Source organism: Enhydra lutris, unplaced genomic scaffold, assembly GCF_002288905.1.
Source record: "Enhydra lutris kenyoni isolate GAN:26980312 unplaced genomic scaffold, ASM228890v2 scaffoldscaffold3, whole genome shotgun sequence".
NCBI classification, from domain to species: Eukaryota; Metazoa; Chordata; class Mammalia; order Carnivora; family Mustelidae; genus Enhydra; species Enhydra lutris.
Window position 1 is genome coordinate 76,148,352 of NW_019154087.1, and position 11,035 is coordinate 76,159,386.

The 11,035-nt window shown below is 35.6% G+C and overlaps 1 pseudogene; it reads left to right on the forward strand.

The window, feature by feature from the left end:
- The first annotated feature begins 1,174 nt into the window (after positions 1–1,174).
- LOC111153128 lies at positions 1,175–1,664 on the forward strand (annotated as a pseudogene).
- The last annotated feature ends 9,371 nt before the right edge of the window (positions 1,665–11,035 follow it).

Genomic DNA, 11,035 nt, shown 5'->3' on the forward strand with positions numbered 1-11,035 from the left:
TTTTTTCTATTCTTTTCAGTGTTGTATTACCTAAGTTTTCTTTTCTGTGTTTGAGAGCCTTTTATCACTTCTTTTATTTCTTGCAGAAAACTTGCATTTTCTTAGATTTGCTTCATGTCACAGACAAGTATCTTGTCAAATGTTCTCCTTTCTCAAAACATAATTCCTTGTCATTCTAGATGTGAGAAAGATCCTTACATTCTCAGGATCACAACCGCTTGAACTTTGCTTAAATATTCCATATGGGAGGGGGCAGAGAGGAGAGCCAGGACACCAGGTAGCTGTGATCTTGTCACTCTTCTTTTGTCACTTTCTCATCCATGGTCCTAACTCCATGTCCTTACTTCTGCTCAGGAAGACATCAGTCTACCAACAACAAAACCGCATAAGGTTTCTAATCTAGCAACTTACCTATGTTCAGCTGTCAACAGTTGGTGCTTAAACAGTTGGTGCTTGAACCAGCATCTCTTTCTCTTTTTCCACACAAAATGCCTATTTCTGGCAAAATGAAGTATATATGTGGTTTTATTTTTTCCTTCAGCTCTAATATTTGGCATAAATTTGTGCTGTGCCTTTACCACCTTGTACTCCACATACCTGCTGCTTCAAATAAGAGCATGTTGATTTGGTCCTATGGAATATACCTGCTTTGGGACAATTCTAGGGTTTTTTTTTTTCTAAGATTTTATTTATTTACTTGACAGACAGAGATCACAAGTAGGCAGAGAGGCAGGCAGAGAGAGATGAGGAAGCAGGCTCCCTGCTGAACAGAGAGCCTGATGTGGGGCTCCATCCCAGGACCCTAGGATCATGATCTGAGCTGAAGGCAGAGGCTTTAACCCACTGAGCCACCCAAGTGCCCCCAATTCTAGGTTTTTTAATGTTTAAAAAAAATGTGTCGACTCATAGCATTCTCCTTTGATTAGGTAAAAAACTTACCATGTTTGTTGACTATTTTTATAGATCATTGCTTGTTCTAGCTTTTTTCCCCTCTTTCATATCTTCAGTTACCTTTGCTGTGTTAAAACAAAACAAAACAACAACAACAAAAAAGAAAAAAACAAAAAAACAAAACTTGCCACTCCTCCTGGTGCCCTCACCCACCCAGTACAGCTCTGGTCGCACCAGGCAGGTTCAGACCTCCCGGCTCAGTCATGTTTCTCCAGCTGCCATCATGATCATCGACCGGCACCTTATCAGCCATGATGAGCTGTTCTCCACCTTCTACAAGATCTGGAAGATCACAGAGGGGCTGTGCCTGAAGGTAGAGGAGAAGGTGGTCAGTAGGACAGAGGATAACATTGATGACTTGCTCCTTGGTGGAAATGCCTCCACTGGGGGCCCCGAGGGCCAACATACCTAAAGCACAGTCATCATGGGTGTTGATATTGTCCTGAATCATCACTTGTAGGAAATCAGCTTCACCAAAAGAAGCCTGTAAGAACTGCATCAAAGTTTACATGAAATTAGTCGAAAGCCAGCTTGAAGAACAGAGTCCAGAAAGAGTAAAACCTTTTATGACAGGGGCTGAGAAACAAAGCAAGTACATCCTTGCAATTTTAAAAAACTACCAGTTCATTATTGGTGAAAACATGAATCCAAATGACATCGTTGCTCTGCTGGACTCCTGTGAAGATCATGTGAACCCATATGTGATTTCCTAATCATAAGAAGGCCTTTTCTGTAGCCAGAGTCTCTAAATTTGCTAATAATAATAAATGAAATAATCATAGGACTTGTGGGTACAAAAGCGAGATTGGCCAGATCTTGGAAAGAAGAGAATAGAACCAAAATAAACAACTGATATTAAAGACTCATGATCAAAAATAATTTCAGGGTGATGCTATAAGCCATTGGACAAACTGAAGAATAAAATAATAAATAGACTCTCAGAACATAAATGTCCTGCTGACTTGGAATTATTCCATCAGGTTATGATAATTTGGGGAAAGGAGGAAGATACAGAACAATGAGCACAAACCTGGGCCAGGTGTATATTTAGAAGTAAAAGAAATTGGGAGCTATGGACAAAACAGTAGTATTTGCATTGTAAAACAACTAGACTCCTCTTTACTGTGTTGAAGGGTTTTTCCCAGGATGTTATTGATTATGGGCACCCTTGAAGTAAATAATGGTTACAAAGTTTTCCTCTATTATGGTCTTTGGGTTTCTTATTTGTGAGATGGCTCACTGTCTTTGAATCCTTACCAGGGAACGAAAAAACACATAGACAGGAAATCCTGAATCAAGTTAACTTACCAACAAGAGAAAAGGAAATTCCCAAAGACTTCTTTGGATAAGACTTCTATACTTTTACTTCCTTGGCTAGAGAATGAAGAGGGACAGGAGTGCCCAGTAAAGCTTCCAAGTGATTCTGCATTGGGTATGAAAGCCAAACGAGGCATGCAAGGAATTACAGTTAATATAGGATCTGGATTTGGAATAAGCTAAACCATTGGAAAAAGTCTGCCAGCTCTTCCCTAAAGACTTTATAAGGACCACAACCGAAATAGGTGGAAGCCCCATCTGGTATAATCCAAATGTGAGGCAGCCAGCAGTAAAGCTGCCCAGGAGAGGACAGTGTTTTGGGAAAGAACATGGAGCCATCCATGATACTCAATTCGCAAATAAGCAACAGTAACAACTGCAGTGGATACAGTTATAGGCTTGTAATTGTGTTTTTCCAGGTTTCTAGCACATGTTTTGAGGAAGCACTGGATAAATTAATCATTTAGCTTTCTCCTTCTGCCTCATCCTCAGGTAAGTGGGATGTAGGGATACAACTTGTACTACTGAACCCATAGGTAAAAGATGTTCCTATATCTGTTCCTTGGCTAAGAAATGAGTATTTGACCTAAGTCCATCAGTCTGATGTTCTTGACTACAATTTTGAGTCTTGAATATAGAGGGCTGCAGGAGCACAAAGGCTGTTTGTAATCATTCCCATGACTAAGAAAGATTACTAAGATTAAGTATCTGAGGTATGTATATACATATAGATAACACACATAAATTCACATTCTTTCTTATTTGTCATCTATCTATCTATCTATCTATCTAATCTGTATGTCCTCTTTTTGAAGTTCTTGGCACTGGTGATCTTTACCTCCTGTTGGATTAGACTTGCACATTTGTAGGATTTTCTGCTTCTTTCAGGGTAGTCCTTAAAAGTGGTTTTCAAAACCATCATACCTAAAAAGGTTGTTCACTCCATGGGATGGAAGTAAGACATAGATATACTTGTTTTAAAATATTGGTAAGTTTCCCTATCAGTTGGTTATCTGTATAATACTAATTTTGAAAGTGTAAGATTAATAAATTATATAAAGTATAATACCGATAACTTGAATTATAAAATTACCACCAATTACAATGACTCTTTACTTTAGCTTTGACTTATTGTCATTGCATGTGAGTAGTAAGCATGGAGTGTGTTGATAGTTATAAACACAAAATTATTGGAATATTAAAAATAAATATCCTGACTTAAGAGATAATCCTGCAAGAATAAATATTTTTGTATTCCCCTTACATATAAAGTCATAAATCCTTGACATTTTTGGATGCAAAATCAGAGCAGCTTAGAACATTTCTGATGCTAATTAAAGGATGGGCAAAATAAAACAATTTTTAAAAAGAAACTTGACTTTAATAAGTAATAGTTTACCAACGATGTTAACACTTTCTTTAGGTTTACAAAGAGAACAATATTTAGTTACTAAAACTGAAAATTTGACAAACCATAAAAATGAGAGAGTCAATAAACTAAATAAATGAAATTACCAAAAGATTTAGACTGTTACAGAATTTGGAAGTGATACTTTGTTTGAAATGAAACTGTTTGAAATGGCCACATCTACTTCTATAGACACAAGTAGAGAAATTATTAAGTGGTTCAATAATTTGAAAATATTGTGTGAAAAATAGAGTGAAAGTCTTTTAATTTGTTAACTTTTAATACTTGGTAAAAATGGTAAGCTGTATAGGATGAAAAAATATAATTTGTTGAAATAATGTAATATGCCATTTTAATAAAAAATTCACAAGATTTAGTTTCTTGTAAAAATAATAAATACATACACATAACAATTACAGATGGTATCTAATAATTATGAAAAACTTAACGTTATTTCTGTAAGTTCATCAGTGTCTGGATGTTCTGAGACACTTGAATGCAGAGTGCCCCTGGGCACAGTATTTGAATCTTTTGTCTGCGCACATGTCCTTGGTGATCTCATTCTGTTTCATGGATTCATTTATCATCTCATAGTTTGATAATTTGCAGCTGTTCCAGGACTCTTTCCCTGAATTTCAGCTTTCTATACCCATCTATAATAGACACCACCACTTGTATAGCCCAGAGATGTCTCATATTAACACATCCCAGCTAAGCTCTAATCCAGATTCTAGCACTTGAACCTCCACCACCACACACACACACACACACACACACACACACACACACACACACTCTGCCTCTCTATTTCTCTTTTCCTTTTCAATTTATGGTGTCCCTGTCTTGGATTATTTTAGCGGTCTATAATTAATCTTTTCTATTTATTCTCTTTCTCCTTCCACCTATTTTCTTAGTAACAGCCATAATGGACCTGTTAAAATCCAAGCTGGCTTTATTAAAATACTGCTTATTACCAAGATGTCATTCACTGAAAATCACCCCTAATTGGCCAAAGTTACAGAAGTGTGTTATCAGGCCCTGCAAAGTCTGGCTCCCTGTTTATTCCTCACAGACCTCAGATCCCACTACTCTCACTCACACACACCTGACATGCTCCTCCCTGAAGCCCTTGCTACCATGGGATTTTTGCTTCTGAGAGTGGTCTTTTCTACCCACACTGTTTATATTATAGTACCCTTACCTCTCTATACTCTGCTTTCCTGTGTAATTTTTCCTCTGAACATTATCATCGTCTGATACATTATGTATACTTTACATAGTTTTGTTTAGTTTCTGTCTTCTTTACTAGACTGTAAACTCCAGGATGGGACAGAGTTTGGCCTTTTGTTTAGTGCTATTCCCATACTTAGAATAATGTCAGGAACATGTTCAGGGCTGAACAAATATATACTAAATCAGGGAATGAACATTAGTTGTAAATAGACATAAAAATTCACCTTGAAGGATGTCCATGTCCTGACTCCTACATCTGTGCATGTACTACTTTATAAGACAAAAGGATTGTGTCGATATGATTAAGTTAAGGGTCTCGAGATGGAAAGATTATCCTGCATTACGCAGGATATCCACTGTAATCATCAAGGTGTTCATAAGAGGAAAGCAGAGTTGTCAGTATCAGAGGAGATGTGACCACAGAATACAGGGTCAGAGTAAGAGAGAGATTAGAAGAACTTCATTGATGGTTTTGAAGATGGAGGGATGGGTCAAAAAGCCTGGGAATGCTGATGACTTCGAAAGTCTGGAAGAGACAAAGGAAAGGACTCCCTCTAGAGTTCCAGAGGGAGCATGGTTCTGGATTTTAGCTCCAAGCAAACCCATTCCAGACTTAGGACCTCCGGAACAATAACATTAAAAAAAAAAAAAGAAAGTGATATTTTAAGTCACTAAATTTGTAGAATTTGTTTTGTAGCAATAGAAAGTTATTACAAGTACATTGCATAAATATAATTTTACTGTTGAAAGCCAGGAACTATGGATTTTCCTGCAAATTATGGCATTTAAAGTTGTTAATTTTATATAAATTTTATGTACATATAATTATGTACATTATAATTTATATAAATTTTATGTACATGAAATTTGTACATGTACAAAGAGTTTCCAGGTTTTCCTGACTCAGACAGTCACAAACAAATGTTTTATAAAAACTGTTCATTGTACATATAAAAATACCTAAATAAGTTATCTTTCTACTTAGAAGTTATCCAGTTTAAGAAGAGAACACAGGTAGGGATGCCTGGACAGCTTTGGTGTGAGTATCTGACACTTGATATTGGCTCAGGTCATGATTTCAGGGTCATGGGATCAAACCCCAAGTGTCAGGCTCCCCACTTAGTAGGGAGTCTGCTTCTTTCCTTCTCCCTCTCCCTCTGCCCCTCCCACCCCCCTTCATGTGCATGCACTCTCTCTCTCTCTTTCAAATAAACACATCTTTAAAAAATAAAAGAAGAGGACACAGGTAATTTATATAAAGGTTAGCGATTCAAGGCAGAGTTGTTGATTAGGAGATAACTTTTGTACCTTTATTTGAAAAGAGAACAACTCACTTAAACATAGTAATATTGAGTCAGGAGTAAGCAATGAAATAGCTCTGTGCCTTGGCTTTTTCTTCCAAAAAATGAAAATAAAAGTAATACCTTAAATACTTCTTTTGAGACCAAAAAGTCTCAGTAAGCACAATGTCTAGATAATTGACTTAATATAAATACGTAAAAAATTCTAATGTTTGCTATGACTTTTTTTATTATGGAAGTTCATTATTTACATCCTTTCCTATTGAATATTAACAACATGTAATATTTGAGTCTAAAATCAAACTCCATTAGAATGTTTTATCTTATTTTTCATTTGCTACATTTTTTCTTTGTGACCCTAGTTAATTTACAGAGGCATAAATTTATAAGTGTAAATATTCTTTTTTACTCATTAGTGAAGGTCACAGATGACATTTTAAAAAATTTAAATTTAAAACATTTTAAAAAATGTTTTACAATGCTTGATATTTACATGTGGTACAGTTCCACACATATAATAATTCCCAATTTTGGTATCACTAGAAAATTAATATTACTCTAATTACTTTATAGACTTACACAATTAATGAACCTAAACACTATTGAATATTTTAAAAAATACTGTATCTTGAATTTAATATTCATTGCACTATACAGATGGTCTCCAACTTACAATGGGTCACCTTACAATTTTTTGATTCTTCCAATTGTGCAAAAGCAATATCCATTCAATAGAAACTTTACATTGAATTTTGGACTTTCCCTGGGCTAGCAATATGTAGTATATCATTTTCATGTGATGCTGTCTTATGGCAGTGAGCAGCAACTCCTTCTCAACCATGTGATTTCAGGGGTAAACAACTGATACATTTACAACCATTCTGCACCCCTTTAACCATTCTGTTTTTCACTTTCAGTGCAGTATTCAGTAGATATTCAACACTTATCCAATAGTCTCTGTGGAAGATGATTTTTCCCAAATGCTGTCTAATCTAAGTGTTTTGGAAACATTTCAGATAGGCTTGGCTAAGTTATGGTGTTCTATTGAGTAGGTATATCAGTTACAATTTAATTCATGGTGTTTTTAACTTATGATGGATTTATTATTATGCAACCTCATCTGTAAGATTTATATGTAGTTAAAACTTCCAGAAGTCTAATAACAAATTTATTCTCTTAAATATTTTAACACTCAAATTACATACATTATAACATAAAGGAAATGAAATAGTTCAGTTTATTTAAAGGATTAATTCTGTGAATAACCAACGATTTCCCATTTCCAGCTGGAAAGAAAAAAAAAAAAGAAAAAAACCAAACTAAACTATATTACACTTTCATTCTTCTTTCCTTTCTTCTTCCTCCCTCACCACTTTCCTCTCTCCTTCCCTCTTTCCCACCCTCCATCCCTCCCCCCTTCACTCCTTACCTTAATTCCTTCCTTTCTTCTTGTTCACACAAAATATAATTTTGGCTTTGTACATTTATATTCTGAAGAGTACTACTGATTTAACAAAGAAACAATGACTGTTTTCTAACATGAAATACATGCTCTGGGATAACATAGAAAGGGAAGACAGAGCAACTGCTGCCACTCCCAGGACTAAGGGCAGTTGCCAGAATGAGGAAGACAGAAGCAGAAAGCACAGGAAGCAGTAGGCACCTTCTCTAGTCACCACATGTAAAGAACTCTGGAGCATCCTCTGTTGGCAAGAAGCCACCTGGTGAAGAAGAGGTATTATTTGCAAGCTACTCATAAAGGCAACACAAAGAGTGAAATAAAAGTGCAACTTTAGAACTTGAGTCTATAGTTCAAAAACCATGTCATGGTTTTCTATAATTTCAATCCAATAAAGTACTTAAAAATGTGAAAGCCTCAATACCCCTTTAAATATTTTTACATTTAACACTTTGATATGCATTCAATTGGATGAATAGAGAAAACGTCTGCCATAAAGCCAAATGAAATATAACAACTCAGATATTTTATTAGAAATCTATCTGGACACAGGAAGAAATATGATAAGTCAGTTGATAAACTACTTCAAATGTCCTTCTAAAGGCTGAGGTAATCCGAAATAATCCTGAGAAAAGGAGCCCAATTACCTAAATACTAGCACGTTTAATTGGGCTGTTATCACATTTTCAGTACTCATATGGCAATTCCCTTCTTTTTTTTCCATACTTTTGTTTCCTCTGTAAAATGCCCAAGCATACCAGGAATACATGTCTTATTTATCCAGTGCAGGAGACACTATTGGTGCTCTATCCCAGCTTCCTTTAGTGGGCTGGTGCACCCCTTCCCCACCAGCTAGCTACCCCTCCTCACCTAAACTGACATGATGATAGGCTGCTACTGGTATCCAGCTATATTCTTCTCTTGAGAATTGTCCCTGAATCAACTTGAATAAGCATCTGAGGATGGATGGTTTTAAAATCTTTTTCTCCTTCTCTCCAACACTTGCTCACCTAAGTAGCCTGTAGCCTATGGCTGATTGATACTGAGCTGCTGAGCTGGGTGAACAAAAGGCCAATCCTCCAGCCTCAATATGAAATGTACTCAGCGATAAAACACATGTTCTAGAAATACCTGTGTGGATGAGCTCACATTGCATTCTAAAAAACCTCATTCTTCCTTAGAACTGTCTCCTTCCCTATCTTTTTTCCTCTTCTTCCTAAAAATTTTCTGTCAGAGCATGATCATTCTAAAACCCTTGAAGCTGATTCCCCATCACAGGATATAATTCTAGGGAACATGATTAAGGTGTTAGGAATCCAGAAATCCACCAGAAGAATTTCCAATCAAAGTTCTTCCTTATTTTGAGGAGTGAGTGACAACCTGCATAGTCCAGAAGTTTCTGTTACTCCTCTGGGACCATTTATCTTCCAGTTATCATCAGAAGTTTAGAAGTTTAGGCTTTGCAATAAATATCTTGATGAAGTGTCCATGAAAACTGTAATTTCAGTGTCTGTTACCTCTGAAGGGCTTGCCCTTCTCCTGAGCTTTCTAGTTATATAACCAAGGCTCTCACCCTAAATGAGACATTGCCAAAAGCAAGCAGATTGACTAAAATGTTTTGAACAAGAATGTTAAGGGATCAGCTAATTAAACCACTGTTACTATTTAGACAAGAAATAAATCAAATATGCTAATTAGAAAATAATAAAAGATAAGAACCCCTAACCACTGAAAACACACATACAGAATGTCTAGTTAGAGAAGAAGAAAGCAACATTTCTGAGAACAAATTACTGCACCTGAGATGCAGGTGTTAAGCTAAGCAGAAATAGAATTATTTTATTTCATTTTATTATTATTTTATTTTTTGTTTTGTTTTACTTTATTTTATTTTTTAGGAACAGAATTTTAAAAGGATGCCTGTCATCTTGAATTGATGGTAGAAGGCTAATCATTTATAGCTGACTCAAAGAACATTAGCCATCTGAGCTGGACTTTAATTGAGGCAGAAAATAATCTGTATGCGTATTTTCAGATAGATGGTTTTGGATGTATTTTAAGTCTCTGCATGAGTACTCCTGATGAAAGGATTCCAAAGAATGACTGCAATTATGAGCTTCCATACCAATTAAGAGGTAATCCACAGAAGAAGAGCTCTGATCTAAAAACAATGAAGAGTTAGAGTCAAAAGTTCATAAATTCAGTTCCAGAAACAATTGTCAGGCCCAAACCTCTTGCATTTTCAATCATGCCAACTGAAACTCTTGTTGACCTAACTATATGCATTTAATGCAAGATCTGTAAATACGGTACAAAATAGCTGAGAAAATCCAAGAATGAATCTGAAAAATTGTGAATAAAGACATCTGGTGGACACCCAAAATAGCCTTCAACCCATTAAGTAGTAATGGGTTGCCTGAATCTTCAGCATAGTCATTTTCTTTCTTTCTTTCTTTCTTTCTTTCTTTCTTTCTTTCTTTCTTTCTTTCTTTCTTTCTCTTCTTTCTTTCTTTCTTTTTCTTTTAAGATTTTATTTCTAAGTAACCTCTATACCCAGGGAGGGGCTCAAACTCACAAACCTGAGATAAACAGTCACATACTCTATGGACTGAGCCAACCAGGTGCCCCTCCTTTTAGATAGAGAAGAGAACAAAAAGAAAGGTCTGAATACTGGTGCTTTGTATTTTACTCCTAGATAGACAGAAACTGTTGAAACAGCTAAATATTTATTGCTGAAAGTCTCTAAAGAGCTTAGCTTTACAGTCTCTGAAAGCAAAATATCAGAAAGAAGAAGTAGGAATCATATAGGGCATGAAAAATCTGTGGAGTATTACATCCAACTGGATGCAGTTCAGTAGTTGAATAGATGTAAATCATAGTCGAAGATACCCAGATAAAAGTAACAGGAGGCTGTATTGAACTATATTGCTTAGTCTTATGTTGACTACAGAATGGATACTCAATAGATTTTCATTAACAACATACCTATTAAGGATATTTACAACACAAATGAAAAAAATTGTGGGGGAAAGTATTTTCCCTTGAGTTATTTAGAAGATTTGGGAAAGATGGTCTTCCCTGTCCTGATAGTGCAATTAACTTTCATATTTGTACAAAATCAATTATTATATATGAAGCCCTTATAATTGATCTAAAGAGAAAACAGCTTAAACATTATTTGTACATGTCTATCTCTAAGGGGTGTATGTGTGAAGAAAGGAGAAATATATTTATTGAACAAGGAAAGATAGATTAGTCTTCCATATTTCATATTACTGATTTGTAAAGCATTTAAAGATACAGAAAAATAAATTTTATCAATTTTTATTTGTTAAAAAGCTTTCCTTTTTTTTTAGATGGGAGGGG